The following is a 16,465-nucleotide window of genomic DNA, read 5'->3' as shown; positions in this document are numbered from 1 at the left end:
ATATCCCCAGGCATATACAGGCTAGAAGATTTGCTCAATACACAGAGCTCTAATGGCAAACGCAGGAAAATAAATATGGCGCTAAGATTCAGAAAGGGGAATGGGGCTGGAGAAAGTCTGCTGATCACACCTAGACGTTTTTCCACCTGGAGAGGTGCTGGGAGGAACCCCGGAGGCCAGATTTACCTCCTTTAGACACTTGCTGCACTGATTTTGGGCTAGCCTACAATTTGAGTAGTGAAAACCATTTGGGAGGCCTTTGTTTGACCAAATCATGATTGGCAAATGAGATGAAAATGTCTCGAATGTTGACATTGATCTCAGATGGGGTTAAAAAAAAAAATCAAGGTGCTCCTAACCACTGAGGTCCACGGGCAATGCTCAGGGTAGCTTGATCTGGACTAATAAAAACTCAGACTAATGAAATCTGGACAAAAAGAAACTCGGGCACTCTTTGCCCAGGGGAACGCCATGACACTTCCTTAGGTAAAGGCTGCCTTAAAGGGGCTATATGAGTTGGGGGGAGGTAATCCTTCCCCACCTTTCACCAATACACACTTCCCCCATGATCTTGATACGCACTCAACTAATATTTCTATTAATACACAGATGACTTTGTCAGTTATTGTCGATCGATTAGTACTAAAATCCTAAGTGTAGCCAGTTGTTTATTAAGAGATAGAACCCTGAGTCCTCATGGTTTTCTATGAACTAAAATAGCAAATTACATCATCCATGAATTAATCAAACACATTTGTTGGCAAGTCTGGAAAATGCCCTTCTGATGAATGGCCTGTAGTACAAAAAGGCTAATTCTGTAGGTAACAAAGAGACAAAATGAAGGTCAATATACAAAGCACTTTCTCACAGTTCTACCTGTCTGTCTGTCTGTCTTGAGAGGTAATGATTCTCCAAGAAAGGGGAAGCAACACATTGTAGAGGGAGCCAAGTATATGGGGGTGTTTTCAGGTACCCTGCCAGGTGAGAAAAACTGAGATCCAGTGTTTCTGAATCATTCTGAACATTTCTTGAGCTTCCTCTATATTCCAGGCACAGTGCTAGGTGCTAGCAGCATAAAGGTGAAGATAAAATCTCTTCAGAAGCATGCAGGGTGGCTGGGGAGACAGACACATAGACCATTTCTGTTGGGCGTGTATGTGCTGGACCAGAGTTATGTGCAAGACACCATAGGAGCATAACACAAGAGGCTACTTAGCCCAGGCTTGGGTTCAGAAGAGGGAAGGGGTCATGAAATGCTTTCTGGGAATGATGTCTGAGCTGAGTCTTAAAGAGTGAGTAGGAGAGGACTAAGTGGAGATAGGGAGTTCAAGATATGATAGTGTGGTCTTACCAGATCCTGAATTGGGATCTGGGGAGATTCTGGAAATGATGCCAGAGAAGGAGAGAGACAGGGGCAAGGTAATAGAGAAGCGTGTGTGAAAGGGACATTATTACTCCCATTCATAGATGACAAAAGTGATGCTCTAAGATTAGATCAGATGCCTCTGATTTGAAGTCAAATAGTCTTAAATTCAAGTCTCAGGTCTACGACTTACTCACTAAGGGGATATCTAGCAAGTTGTTCAACTTCTGAGCTCCAGTTTCCTCCTCTGCAAACTAGAAATAATGACAGTGCCTGTTTAATAGGGGTGTTGTGAGGACTAAATGAGGCAGCGTATGCAAAGCCCTTAACCTGTTTTAGCACATGTTAAATACTCAATAATGATAGAAATGAGCTTTTAAATATATAAGTTTGTATATAAGTTTGCTCAAGATCGCGCAATAGATGACAGACTGGATTTGACCCCATCTGCAGAAAACAACCAGGGTGACAGTGGAAGTGTCAGCAAGGGGGATGGGGTGCAAGCTTGGTAGAGAATTTTAAAACTACAATAAAACTAAATAAACCTTGGTTTGCTTTTTACTATTGTCAGGCATGGAGAATTCCAAATATTGTCAGTGATAAAATATTCCTCCTCCCAATAGCTTTTGTTGAGCTAAGAATTTCTAAATAATTGTCGCGTGGTTGCTGTTGAGTTTTAACACCATACGTGAAAGCCGCAGTGGCCTCCCATACCAGTTGTAAATGAGAGAGCTTGCCCTGGATCACAGTCAGGGGAGCATAGTTTTCAAAAGGTCACTCCAGCCACTTTGTTTACCTGTTTTAAATTTTAGGCAGATAAACATTCAAATGATCACACAAGGTAACAGATTTGAAATGACTCAAGTTCTGTTTCTTTGTCTTTTAATCACTGTGCTATCATTGTTTACTCAGAGTCCATTGTTTCAGTGAAGGAATATGTATTCCCACAGGGATCGGAAACATGGACTGCACCCAAAGTGCACTCAAATGATTGTGAACTGTTAGGAACCTAAGGAGTTCTCTGAATTAACTTCCATATGGACAAATGTTTATTAGAGAATAAAGAATAAAAATGAGCAAGTTTAAAGCTATTTACTGCAAATAATTTTTTTTTATACAGAGAATGATGTTTAAAAGTTATCTACTCCAGTTTTCAAATACGCAAGGGTGCCCACTTCTGCAAGTCTGTCAGGCTCTGTGGTCTCTCTGATGTTTACCCCATTTCCTCCTGACTACCGCAGGGCTCCACCTGTCCCGATGTCTCTCCTTCGTCCTGGAAGTCAAACGCTCCTATCAGCAGAGTCAGTGACTCAGGTTAAATTGCATCCATCTGAGGTCTCACTGACATGCAAACCTATCACCTGCGATGAGCAATACCTTCGTGCTTAGCGGCCATGACAGCTTTGGGGGGGATGGTGCCCTCTGGAGCAGAGAGCTCTAGATGAGATGTTAAATAGGGGATGTGGAGAGAGGTGAGAGGCAGGGCTCGGAATGAGGGAGCCGGCAACGGGTGACAGCAGAGGTGACCCAAGTAGGGAGAGAGCCTAAAAAAGAGAGGCTTCTTACAGGGCGGGGTAAGAGAGGCTTCTTACACTTTGTGGTTTTGCCCAAGGCAGAGAGGAATATAAATTTATAAATTTATTCATTGTGTTCTACTGGTTTGGATGAATTCAAAAAAAAAAAAAAATCTCCAAACCTTGAAACTAATTACAACAGATGATGGGTACTCTTGTAAGCATATGAGAAGACAAGGACAGTGTCGAAAAGAGAATTTAAGTAGCCCAAAACCTGACGATGACAAGATTGTGGTATCTAGGCAAAGAGACCCTATAAACTCTACTTGTTGGAAGCCTACATGTGTGCCGGGCCTTCCAAGTAACTGGGTTTTGGGAAGGGTTCGGGAATAAAAGATACCTGCAGAGTTTACAGACGTGATCTACAGAATGACAGTGTGCTCTTGAGAGGGCCCGTGCCACCAGCTCTTTTCACTACCTTGTGGACTGACAATTAGTTCAGTCCACATATTTATTGGGTATTTGCTTTGCCTCGGGTACTTTGCTAGACCCTGGCTATGCAGTTATGAATGAGAAAAACAGTCCTTGTCCTCACTGGGGTTAGTGTCTAGTAGTGGTGACAAGTCTTAAACAAATTATTATGTGTACAATAACGAATTCAGTGATTTCAGGTGGACAGAGTGCTGTGAAAGAGAAGTACAGGGTGCTATTGGAGTGTGTGATGGGGTGAAGGCCAGAGAAGCCTTATCTGACCACCACATAATTAGATAGGATACAAAATGTAATGGGTCAGAGGAGTTAAACCATGGCAAATCTTAATGGGAAAGTGAGAGAAATGTCAGGCTAAGAGTAACATGGCGGGATCTTATATTCACAAATAAATTCCTGACATTTGCCAAGGTGGCTTTGGGAAGCTGTTTGGCACACTCAGATTAAGACATATTTAGGAGCGATTTATAGAACTTTATCATGGGGAAATCAACATTGCTAGATAGAAAATACATTTCCAAGTGGCACACAGGCAATTAATACACAGCGACAGCAACACATTTTATGGAAGAGCCAGAACTGGTCAAAATGCTTCGAGTGGGGAGTAGATAAATTGGTGCTAACTCAAGGGCCCTAGGATAAGCCAAACACACTTACAGATGATTCCCCAGCTTATGAGGGTTTGACTTGGTTTTTCAACTTTACGATGTGCAAAAGCCGTATACATTGAATAGAAACCATACTTTGAATTTTGGATTTTGATCTCTTCCCGGGCTTGTGGTAAGTGGTACGATTTTCTTTCATGTTGCCGGGCAGTGGCCACAAGCCATAGCTCCCATGCAGTCACAAGGGTAGGTAACCAATACTCTGCAGTGTACTGTGTTGCCGGCATTTTTTAGATATTGTGTTTTGTGTTTTAGCATTCCATCATGTCTATAAAACGCCCATTGTGTCTCCTGCTTCTGGTGAAAAGAGAAAGGCAATTACTCTTGAGATGACTCAAGATAATTGCCCAGCTGTAGGCTAATGTGAGTGTTCTGAGCATGTTTAAGGTAGGCTAAGCTAAGCTACGATGTTCAGTAGGTCAGGTATATGAGATGCACTGTTGCCTTCTGATAGTTTCAACTTACAATGAGTTTATCAGCATGTAGGAGCATCTGTATAGGGAAGTTGAGGAACATCTGTATAGTAAAGAAAGACACATGAAGGAAAAAATTTTACAAAAGGGATGTTTTCCCAGGAGGGAAAGAAAGGATGCAGCCCAAATCAACAATTTATCATTCAAAAAATGGATACAACAAACTCAACAAATAATTAGACAATATAGAGGACAGAGTCTGCTTCAGAACTCAAGAAGGACTATTAAATAGACTCATTCAAATGGAAGCAGAGGTAGCTAAATGAACTTGACCAGGATTTTGGCAGCAGAAGCACAGGGAATAAATCTATGGGAAAACTGATTTCTCTAATTTGTGGCAAATCACAAATGGTGAATGCACTTTACACAAGTGCTCTCTTACTGCCAAGACTCCTTTCCTAAATAAAAATGAGATATTCAATTGTACAGTTGGTGGGAGGTACAAGAAGTTTACTAAATTTGACTAATTGTTACCCCTAGTTGGAAGATGGACCTTATTCAGAAAAGAGAATAGTAGTTCCTTCTCCAGAAGCATCCCGATCCATTGTACTGACTCTTACTTCTTATTGCTTCTCATGGTCTAGTATGATTTTATTTATTAGTTTATTTTTCATTGTAAAAGTTTCTCTCCTCTAGTCTGTATAGTTTATGAAGGGTAGGACCTTGCTCAGATACAGTCCTGCTTCTCATAGTCCTTGGAGCTGAGTAGGCACTGAAAGAAGTATTTAAGGAATGGATGATATTACATCAAGACTGGGACATAATGAATAAACCAGATTGGCCAGGTGATGAAGAAAGCACTTTTTAGGTAAGAGATACAGAGTGGAGACCAGTACATATCGCTCCTACTGGAGAAAACTCTCATACTGAACAAGACCCACACTGCAATTCTAAGGCTGAACTGGAGATGAACAAAACATGATAGATGTTTCACTATTCCAGAATGTAAGCTGAGCCTTACAGAAAACTAAAGAAAAATCAGGAGTTTAAGTTTGGACATGGTGAGTTTGCGATCACCTATTCTTTATCCAGGTGGCGTTATTATAGTGGGCAGTTGGATTTATAAGTCTACAGTTCAGGAGAGAAGTTGAGGCTGGAACTAAAGTTTGAGAAGATAAATATTTTATTTAGCTGAACTGTAATGTGTAGAGAAGATAGTAGTGGAAAATAGGGCTAGAAAGGTAGGTTGGGGACAGCATGTTAAACCATTTTGAAAAGAAAGATACATTCTAAGCCATGATGATGATGATGATGATGATGATGATGATGATGCTTACCTGCTGGACCAGAATAGGTATGAGGGTCAGCACTTAGGGTTGGAAATAGTGCCTAAGCCCGTGGACCTTCATGCTCAAGCATAAGCATTGCCTGTGTGCCATTTGGAAATGTATTTTCTATCTAGCAATGTTGATTTTCCCATGATGAAGTTCTATGAATTGCTCCTAAATATTTCTTAATCTGAGTGTGCCTCTTGGATGCCTTCTACTGAGCTCCCCGTGAAAGGAAAAAGAGAGGGCAACGACAGGTAAAGATGACACAGTGACCAGACAGATTCCCTGCCTGGTCTGTCTCCTACTTGGAAGGAACTGAATGTGAAATTGCTCATGTAAAAACACACTGCAAGTTATTTTAGGGGGGGTATTGTGATATAATAAGAAATGTATATTTGGTCTTCCTGATGGTTCCTGGCATAGAACTCCTAAAACCTTTGGGGTGACAAGGGTGAGAAGAGAGAAGAACATCCTTTTTTATTCATAGGAAGCCCCTTCCAACCTTATCTGAGCTTCTGCGAATGAGATGACTTCAGAGGATGGGGACTGGTTGCCAAGGAACTAACCTTGGGGTTAGAGGGTTGGAGTTTTAGCCCAAACCCCCACCACCACCACCTCTAGGGATGGGAGAGGGGCTGGGGATCGATTTAATCACCAGTGTCCAATGATTTAATCAATCATTGCGTATAAAACTCTAAATGAAGAAGTTTGAGGTTTTCCTCAAACACACAGAGGTGAACACACAGAGGTGCTGGGAGGATGGCATGCCCCAAGAGGGTATGAAAGCTCTGCACCCCTTTCCACATACTTTGTCCTATGTGTCTCTTCCATGTCACCATTCCTAAACTGTATCCTTCGTAATAGACTGGTCGTAATAAGTAAACTGTTTCCCTGAGTTCTGTGAGGCCATTCTAGCAAATTATTGAACCTGATTAGGGGGTCGTGGGAACTCCCTCCTGATTTATAAGCCAGTTGATCAGAAGTATGGGAGGCCCAGGCTTGTGATTAACATCTGAAGTGTGGGCAGTTTTGTGAGACTGAGCCCTTCCTTAACCTATGGAGTCTTCACTAGCTCCTGATAGTGTCAGAATTAAATGGAATCATTAGACACCCAGTTGGTGTCCGGAGACTTGGAAAATTGGTGGTGTAGAAATGCAGTGAGTTTTCCTTTAGGTATAAAAACCTATTCTCTTAATTAGGGGTAAGAAGCTATAGGGCCCTACTACCATTTTATGTGCTTCCTCCTATGACTGGACACTAAGAAGTATGAATAAATAAAGCATTGGAGTTTGGGGATTTCTTTCCTTCAGAGTGGGTCAGAGGCTGTATTGGGCAGCCAGGCCACCCAAAATCCTCTGCAGTGGTAGCTGCATCCTCAGAGTAGCAGCAAGAAAGGATCCTACTGCCTGCCTCAGGAGAGCCTGCTAACATGGTGGTATTATTAAGGTGGTATTTTGATTTTTTTTCTTCCAGTAGAAAGAATGGTCTTGCTCTAACACAATAACTCTCACTTGTCAGTTCCTCTTGAATATCAGAAAGCATTTATTAGATAGCTGATCAGACTAAATATGTGTGTTTACATGAAAGCACGTGGGTATAAATACGATAGCTAAAGTTGAAAAAAAAACCTGCTATTTAATAATCAGCATATAAACCAAAATAATCGCGACTACCTAGTGATGCCATTTTTGCATGGTTTCACACTGAAAGAAATTTAGTCCTATATCCAAAATAATTGAAGAAAAAAATCAATTTTTATTGAAGTCTCTCAGACAGCACTAAATGGAAAATAATGAAAAATAAATATTATTTGATAGTCTCTTTCCCCATATCATATCTTTTATCATCTCATACATGGTACCTATTCCAAAGTACTTCTCCTTCCCCACTTCAAGCTCTCCAAAATTTTCCCAAATTTAGTTCATTTGAGTTCCAATATCTTTCCTCTCTTTATCTTAATTCTATATTATGTAGACAAGTTTAATCTTTCTGGTTCCTTTCTTTTGTCTGTTGAGTCATAACCCAATTCTTCTCCCTCCATCCTCCCCCCAAAAAGCTGATTCAGCAAGCAAGAGTCCTTAGGGGTCGGGGAGGGAAAGGGGAATGAAGAAGGGAAGATTTAAATTTGCAAGTTGAGTCATTTCTTTTGTCTCTGACACCAGTAGAAGAAAAAAATAATAATAACTACCACACTCACTTGAGATCTAAACATAATTTAGTTTGGGATTGTATCTTTCGTAATTAACTTGTCTAAATAAACTGTTCACACCTGATTAATTTGATAAAAGGAACTGTTTATACACACTAGTCAAGATTTAGTTCCTTTTCATCCTCAGCAAGTTCTTTCACTGTATAACATATAACGTGCGCGCGCGCGCACACACACACACACACACACACACATACACACACAGAGCACATCGCCCTTTTAATGTTCAGCTTTTCATTTTAATTGAACTAAGCCTTCACTCTTAAGTGCCCTCATTGAGAGTTTCAGAGAGGAAAGAATAGCTTTAAGCCCCAGGGAAATGAAAAACTGATGTGCATAAAAGCATCTCTGCACCAGTGAAAGTTTGGTACATCCTAAATTCTTGAAGTACATAGCTTCTCTTTTCTTTCACCATTAAAACCTGGAAAACAAACCTCCAGCGGGAATGTTGTGATGGGACACGTGGAGTAAGGCACATTAGTAATTGTAAGTTTAAGTCTTTAGTCTTCGTTTACACTGTGAGGGAGACCTATATGCCACCTGACATGAGGTTGTGGACAAGCACACACAAGGGTTTCAGAACAAGCCAGGCCAGAGTCCTGACAGCTGGTAATCCCAGGAATAATTGCTGTTGAAACTTTCCTGGGCTTTGAAAGCAAGGAGCATAGCACAGGTCCTTCAAGCCTATAAATATCCCTCTGAAAATTTCTATCAGTAGTAAAACAGCTTGAACTTGAGAAGTCAACAAGTGACCTTGGGGTGGCTGCATTACAAGTTCCCCATTTGGGGGAGTAAGTTTATCTTGCCAGAACAGTCGAAACCCATTGCAAAGAAATCCACAATCAATCAGTCAGCAGTGATATGGAGCATCCACAGAGAGCGACTGGGGTCATAGAAGAAGCACCAGACTGGAAGTTGGTAGACAGCTCTTTTCTTGGCTCTGTCATCAAGTACTTGTGTGACCTTGACCTTAAGGGTGCCTTCCAAGGCTAATATTTTCTGACATGAACACCTTCGTAATCCATGATTCAGAACTAATGTACACATGAAACTTTGTGTAAGACAGTGAGCAATAGAGACAGTCCTGACACTAGGCCTTGTGTTTCTCATAAAGAGAAAGGCTAGTACAGGGCTGAGCACAAGATGCTGGAAAATCGAGGAGGCTGTGCCCCAGTGATTGACTTCTTATCCACTTTCTGCGTCCACACCCCCTGTGACTGGGTGCCTGGGGCCCTGAAATCTGCTTGTAGACCTTTCTGGACTAAAATTGTCAAGTCTAACCAGCTGTGTTGGAACAGTGGCCCCTGAACTATGAACCCAAGTTTTCACCGCTGATCTCTGCTCCCTCCCACAGCAGGTTGACTAGACTTTCTTTCTAGGTCTACTTCAGTCTTGGCTGTCCAGTGTCACCTGAGATGCTGAATTTCAACAATGTTTCTCCCCAATTTTATTTGAGATTTCTTACCCAGATATCAAGATCGACTAAAGGACAGAGATGTGCTTTCTCTCGTGAATTGATGCTGTTCAGGCCAATATGTACAGTCAGACATATACTCTGACTCAGATTAAGAACACAGTGAACAGAGAGAAGAAACAGGACTCTTTGCTAAACTGACAGCCTATTCCATTTGAACTCATTGGCCCTCAAGTTGTAAAATGTAAAATAATAACAATAATAACAACAGTAATCTATTATGTGGCCTAAACTATCTGAAGGGTTGGTCTATGTAGTTAAGTAGATTAGCCACAATTGCTCTACTCTCTCCATCAGAGGATTTGTTTGGCATTGATCACACTTAGCTATCTTTGCTTGACTATTTATGGGCCTAATCTCTGAACTGAAGTCTTTGAGGAAAACTTATCCTTGCAAAAACAAGTAGTAGGGGTCCTAGCATGGGAGATCTTTTCTTCTATGGTCACAATGATTGCTAAAAATGGAGGGATAATTTTTTCTTGTTGGAAATGTGGTTAATCGACTAAGGGCTGGAAACACTGGCCTCTTTCATCGCTTCAAATTCCCAGGATGCTAATCAACCAGAGTTATCCTATTTGCATGACAAACCTGCCATGTAGGCAGGATTTTAAAGGAAAAATTCTAAATATGACCTGTTAATGCTGAAGAACTTTCTCTTTTTACAACACCTATTCATTAATGAAGTTCTCATGCCTTGGGATACGTATTAAGTAGTCATAAACCAAAGATATCATGCCTGTTAAGGTAATGCTAGCTGCTATAACACATACATTCTAAAATGTTAATAGCTGAACAAAATAGAAAGGTGCTTGTTGCTCACTTAAAGTTCAAGTAGGTGTTCCTACCTAGTGGTTGATTCTGTTCCAAGGAATAATTAAGGAACTCAGGCTCTTTCTATCTTGGAGCTCCTCTATCTTCCATATGTGGGTTCCAAGATCATTGACTTGGGAGAATGAGCACGGAGGATGGCAATTAGGTGTTTTTATGGGCCAAGTCTGCAAGTAGCTCAGATCATTTCTGTTCACATTCCATGTGCTGGAACCTGGTCTTGTAGCCACACAAACTTCATTTCAGGGGTGCCTAGGAAATGTAATCAAACTGTGTCCAGGAAGAAGAAGAAACAGGTTTGGTGAACACCCTGCAGCGTCTGCCATAGTCCCTAAAATCACTGCATATCAGTGATTAAAAACAGGTAATTTGCAAAATAATTGGAGATCTTCCAGGGTATATGGTCCAGTGCAGCCTTGTAGCTTGCTGAACATAATGATGATGATGATGTTGGTGATGATGATGATGATGATGATGATGATGAAAATAGAGTGTTGATACATCAGAGTTTCTTATGAGCCAGTGAGCTCACCAGCAAAACCTGTTCAGTTGTCTTGCCTCTTTAAATCTGAATATGAGTGGGTATATAAATTAGTGGAATCCTTCTTTCCCATTGAAATAAATTAATGATAGGTGGTCATTAACGTATCTTCACCCAGAATTAATACAGTGTCCACAAGTTAAACCTAGGGAGGCAATATAGTATAGTGGCTATAAACATGGCCTGGAATTATACCTGGGTTCAAATTCTGTCATATACGAGCTGTATTAAGACTCTTTAATTGCAAATAACAGAGACAAACTTCAGCTAGTTTATGTTTAAAGGGGGAATTTATTATGAGGGCATAGGGATATCTCATGGAAATCAGAGGTGGGAATACAGCTAGAACTCAAGAAAGGATGGAAGTTAGGAGCTGGAAGGCTCTCATGACTCTGTTTCTCATCTCTGTTTCTCTCTTCACAGCAGTTTCTTTCTCATGTTATCTGCCTTTTATGCGCCTCCAACCATATTATTGGAATCTGCCTCCCCAAGGCTGTCAAGTCTATGTGTTCCAGCCACAAGCATGGACTTGTTTCTGAATTCCAATTTCAAATTTCTAGGAGAAAGGATCCGATTGGCTCAGTTAGCATCATATGTTTATTGCCAGTCCCAATCAATAATAACAAGAGAGGCTGCAAGCATCAAGGAATAAAGTTGGATAAAGAGGTAGAATTTCTGATATGAAGGTTATTGGATTTCAATTTTATACAACTACATTTTTCATGCTGCAATCCTGAAAATCTGAGCTTGTTATGGAGAAATGTTATGATCTTGAACCCTCGTATAAATTTGCATCCTTACCGAATTCCACATCTGAATTTTTAAACAAGAATTTATGAAAGTGCAAATAAGCCTATTACAATAGGAAACTGTTGTTGCTAACTCACATGATTTAATGTGGTTCATATGATTTACTGGGTCAAGCAGATGGAGGTTTTATAAAAATGATTCATTCCCAGGCTTCTAGTCTGTCACTTAGTTGCAAGTTCCTGCCCAGAGGCAGTCTTTATGGCCATATTTATTGCTCTGATCTTCCAGGTGAGCAAAACAGAGACAGAGGTAAAACTTCTCCAAACCTATGTCAAACCCTACTTGGCTAACACTGTAGATGGCCTAGGTTTCAATCCCACGGCCACCACCATGCACAGGGCCTCATTGTATCTCTGCTGGGTCAGAGAAATGGCTCCCATCCCATATCTCTTTCTATTCTACTGCCACAGACCAGGCTGCCTTCTGCAGAAAGAATAAACTTCAGACTACTAATTTTAGCAGTCCTGGCCATTTACAATCTGATCTCAGAATATTTTCTAATCTTATTTCTCATCACTCACTCAATTCCAGTAGCCTCTTTTCCATTTTCTAAACACTCTTCAATGTTTGAACGTGATTTTTCTGTTCATGCTTAATTTTCCAACTGAAATTACCTACCTACTTTTCTCTGTTTATTGAAGGCACATCCCTCTCACCTCAATTCCTCTCCTCATCTGTCCAGAGACTTGTTACCTTCTGTGATGCACCAGTTGTTTGTATCAGTTGTTAAACTATTAAAATATTGACACTAAAAAGTCATCATGGAAATGGAAATTTCATTAAATATTCATTGGTAGGTTGACATTTAAATAAAATTCTTTATGCTGATAACAAAATCCTGTATATTTTGTGAGGGGTACAAGTCAATAAGACTTTGGACTACTTCTTCTAAAAGTGAATTGCAAAAGAAAGTTAGATTGGTATTGGATTTATCATTTGCAATATCCAGTAACTAGTAGAACAATGTCCACTAACAATTTAAACAAAAGGATTATAATCTAAGAATTCTACACTTATGAATGAGTACAAAAATTTTGTTAGCCATACAGTGATTTAAAAAGTATACCACATGTATTAATCCAGCTCTTGGTTGGAAGTGACAGAATCTCAACTAATCTACTTCCATAATGATTGATAGACTTCAGCCATGGATCAATGATGTATCTAGGCTCTAGTTCATCATATCTTAGTGAAAACTTTCTCTGGACATAAAAGCTGGAGAACACCAACTACTTGAGACTCACATCCTGTAAGTTTAGAAATCCTCAGGGAGAAAGTGACTCTTGCTGATGGATCTGGAAGAAGGAGCCCAGGATTTACATCATATGCCTTTTCCTGGGGTGAAAAGTTAGGTGGAGTCAGCCTTATCCAAAACAATGGAATGGATTTGTCATGGGAAAGTGGGGCTCTCTAACTAGAAGGGAAAAAGGGATGCTGAATGAGCAGAAACCACAGTGGTCCACCATACAGCTCATGTACAATTACTAAAGAAATTACTTTAGAAATAGTCAAGGCAAATGAATATCAAATAACACCAAAAATGAAACGATCACTTCTTTGCCAACACTTGGTATTGTCAGTGGTTTTTACTTTAGCCATTTGAGCAAAATGTAGTAATAACATGGGGTTTTTATTAAATGGAGTTTGTATTACATTCTACATGTAAATTGCTATAACTTTGGAGAAAGTAATGGGGCAGTATTTATTAAAATTTTAAATGTGTATATATTTTAAATTGGCACTTCGACTCCTAAGATTTTCGTCATTCATCAAAAAAAGCATGAGAACCTAATGTAGTTTATAGCAGAAATGATGAAAAATCTCCTAGACAACCCATTAATGGTAGAATGGAAGAATAAATTACATCCAACTTACTAGAGAATACTACACAACTCTCAAAGGAAAAGGGTAGGTCTATATGTATTATCTGGGGAAAATTTACATATATATGTAATTTACATGTATACATACATGTATATATGTAGTTAAGCAAGTCACAAAGCAGTATTGTGGTATAATTCCATCGGCAGGAATAACTTTCATGGGCCACAAACTCAGATCTGCAAAAAATATGTCTCGATTTTTTTATGACTGAACTTAAGTTCTCTCTTGAGTTCCCATTCTGCCTGATAATGAAAACTGAATCCTATCCAATGCAGCTCTGTCCTTGTCTCTTTTCTCTGGGGTGGGTTTAAGGAGAGGCAAGGCCTTGAAGTATGTGACCGAGACAGGCATCGGGCAGTTGGTCCTTGGTCATCAACTGCTACTGCATACCTGCTGTCTCTCAGGTCTGTCAACAACTGGTGCCACGCCACGTTGACTGCAGCACAAGGGACACATTCTGCTGCTTGCCAAGGGACATCGAGGGGCATAAGGGTTGCGCATGTGCCACGGCCCTTCGGTGCACACTGCTTTTCCTTTTGAGGCACTTACTCATCGAAAACACTGAGGTGTGAGAAAGGCAGGCAGAAAGTAGTAGCTGAGCAGAGCTTTGACAGTTGTATGGAAATATCATTCAAAAATTAGAGTCTAAGTTTACCAAGTGCTATGGACTGAACATTTGTGTGTTCCCCCAATCCCACCACCAAATTCATGTGTTGAAACCCTAATCCCCAGTATGATGGCATTTGGATCTGGGGCTTTGGGGAGATCATGAGAATGGAGCTCTCATGATGAGATTGGTGCCTTTATAAGAGACACGAGAGGTTACTCCTTTCTCGCTCTGTCATGAGAGGATATAACGAGAAGACAGCCAGCCATCTGTAAACCAGGAAGAGGGCCTTCACCAAGAACCCAATCATGTTGGCACCCTGACCTTGGAATTCCAACCTCCAGAAATGTGAGAAATAAATGTTCATTGTTTAAGCCAGGGGTCTCCAACCCCTGGGCCATGGACTGGTACTGGTCTGTGGCTTGTTAGGAACCAGGCCGCACAGCAGAAGGTAAGCGGCAGGTGAGTGAGTGAGGCTTCATCTGTATTTGCAGCCACTCCCCAGCACTAGCATCACCACCTCAGCTCTGCCTCAGATTATCAGGCATTAGATTCTCATAGGAGCACCAGTCTCTGGTGCAAAAAAGGTTGGGAACCGCTGGTTTAAGCCACCTAGTCTGTGGTGTATTCGTTATAGCAGACTGAAATGACTAAGGCACCAAGCCATTCAGGACTTGAAGGGCTGAGAATCGTGAGGGAAGAAAAGTGCAGAGAAGTGAGTCTTGGAGGCATTTGCCAAGTCTTAAGTGGCCCCAAACAGAAAGAAGCTGAGAGGAGGCTGATAAACTTAGAGGAGCTTGCCCTGCTTGAAAGACAAAAACTAGAATTCAGGGCCTTCTAAGGAGGAGAGACACTAGCAGATATTTCAGCTCCTCGGTGGGGGCCCCAAAGGGATGTACTCTAGACATAAGAGTCTAGAAACAGCTCAGATCTTTTTGAAAAGGATAATATTAGAAATTTCTTGTCTTTCTGGCTTCCTTCTAGCTCAAGAATTTGTACATTTCTGTTGTGGTCAAAACTTACTTTTAAAGTTTTCTTCCAAGTTTATTGTTCAGACTTTATAGACAAGAACCATATTCTTTTGATTTTCTTTTCATTTCTGTGGTAGTAACTTTACCCTCTGAAAAACCAGTGTCAGTGGTAAGTTTGAAGAGAGGAAAGCCTTCATATTTAAAGAAGAAAAAATTAAGTGCACAGTAATATAATTTCATCTGTATTTGATGGAGAAGATGCAACCTACTATGCAGAGCTGTTGATGAAATAGAGATAACAAATGTGAAGTGTCTAAACTAGTACCTAGCACACAGTAGGACTGCAATAAATAATAACTTTTGTAATTCCCTCTTTAAAGATTGTTTCTATGAGGCTACACATAGGAAGTATTCCTTCCAAGTTCATCCAAGTATACATTAGGAAAGAGAGAACACTATAGTTGACTCTAAAGTTTCCCTTTAATAGCTACTATTTTACATCATGGACAGTCATCCATGATCAATGTTTTTCTGAAACCAGAATCTTTGAAATTATAGCAGTGTTGAATACAGCTGAGGTTTAGTAAAAGAATCAGAGAAGCTTTGAATATAGATTTCTCATTCTCACTTTAGCCTCCCCAGACCCTTCCAGGATTTAAATGTAAAGCTGAAGGTCTAAAAGCTATTTTCAGCATTAAATAAAATTTTGCAGAAACTGAAAATGTGTCACACCAACTAAAATAAAAGGTCAGCTTTCTTCAGGCTGAGATAATTCAATGCTGTGTTAACACTGCTTACCTCATGCTCTTCTGTAGCGTTGATCACTTGTTGATGACGTCACTGGGATTTCTTAGATACCATAGGATACCATCAATGGGTGACACGTTTTTACAGACACATATTCAGTGGTTTTGGTTCCAACAGAACATGTCCAGAGCAGTCGAGACCTTGGACATAAGTATAACCCAACAGCTGGAGTTAAGCCACTAGCTGCTGACTCAACTTTTCCCTCATTATTATAATTAGTGCCACAACCATGACAGTAATTCATGTGATTATGCAATTCATAATACTAAATAAAAAATGACATTATTGATAGTTACACAATAACTGTCCAAGCAAAAGGCACTGATTGAATAGATAAACTTTTTCTTAATAAATACTGTTTACATGGGAGACATACCTTTTCAAAACATGGAATTCATAGATGCGAGAAGAGGCCTTTGGGGGTCAAGATTTAGGAAATCACCCACTTGAAGCACAGACCAAGACCTTGAGTGATAAGAGTTCTGAGAGGAAAGGTGTACTAAGCAAAGCTTGGAGGCTAAGGTGGCACATGAAGTAGGCCTTGGAGAATATCTGTGAT

Source organism: Pteropus medius, unplaced genomic scaffold (genome assembly GCF_902729225.1).
Source record: "Pteropus medius unplaced genomic scaffold, Ma_sr-lr_union100, whole genome shotgun sequence".
NCBI classification, from domain to species: Eukaryota; Metazoa; Chordata; class Mammalia; order Chiroptera; family Pteropodidae; genus Pteropus; species Pteropus medius.
This window is presented reverse-complemented; position numbering follows the sequence as displayed.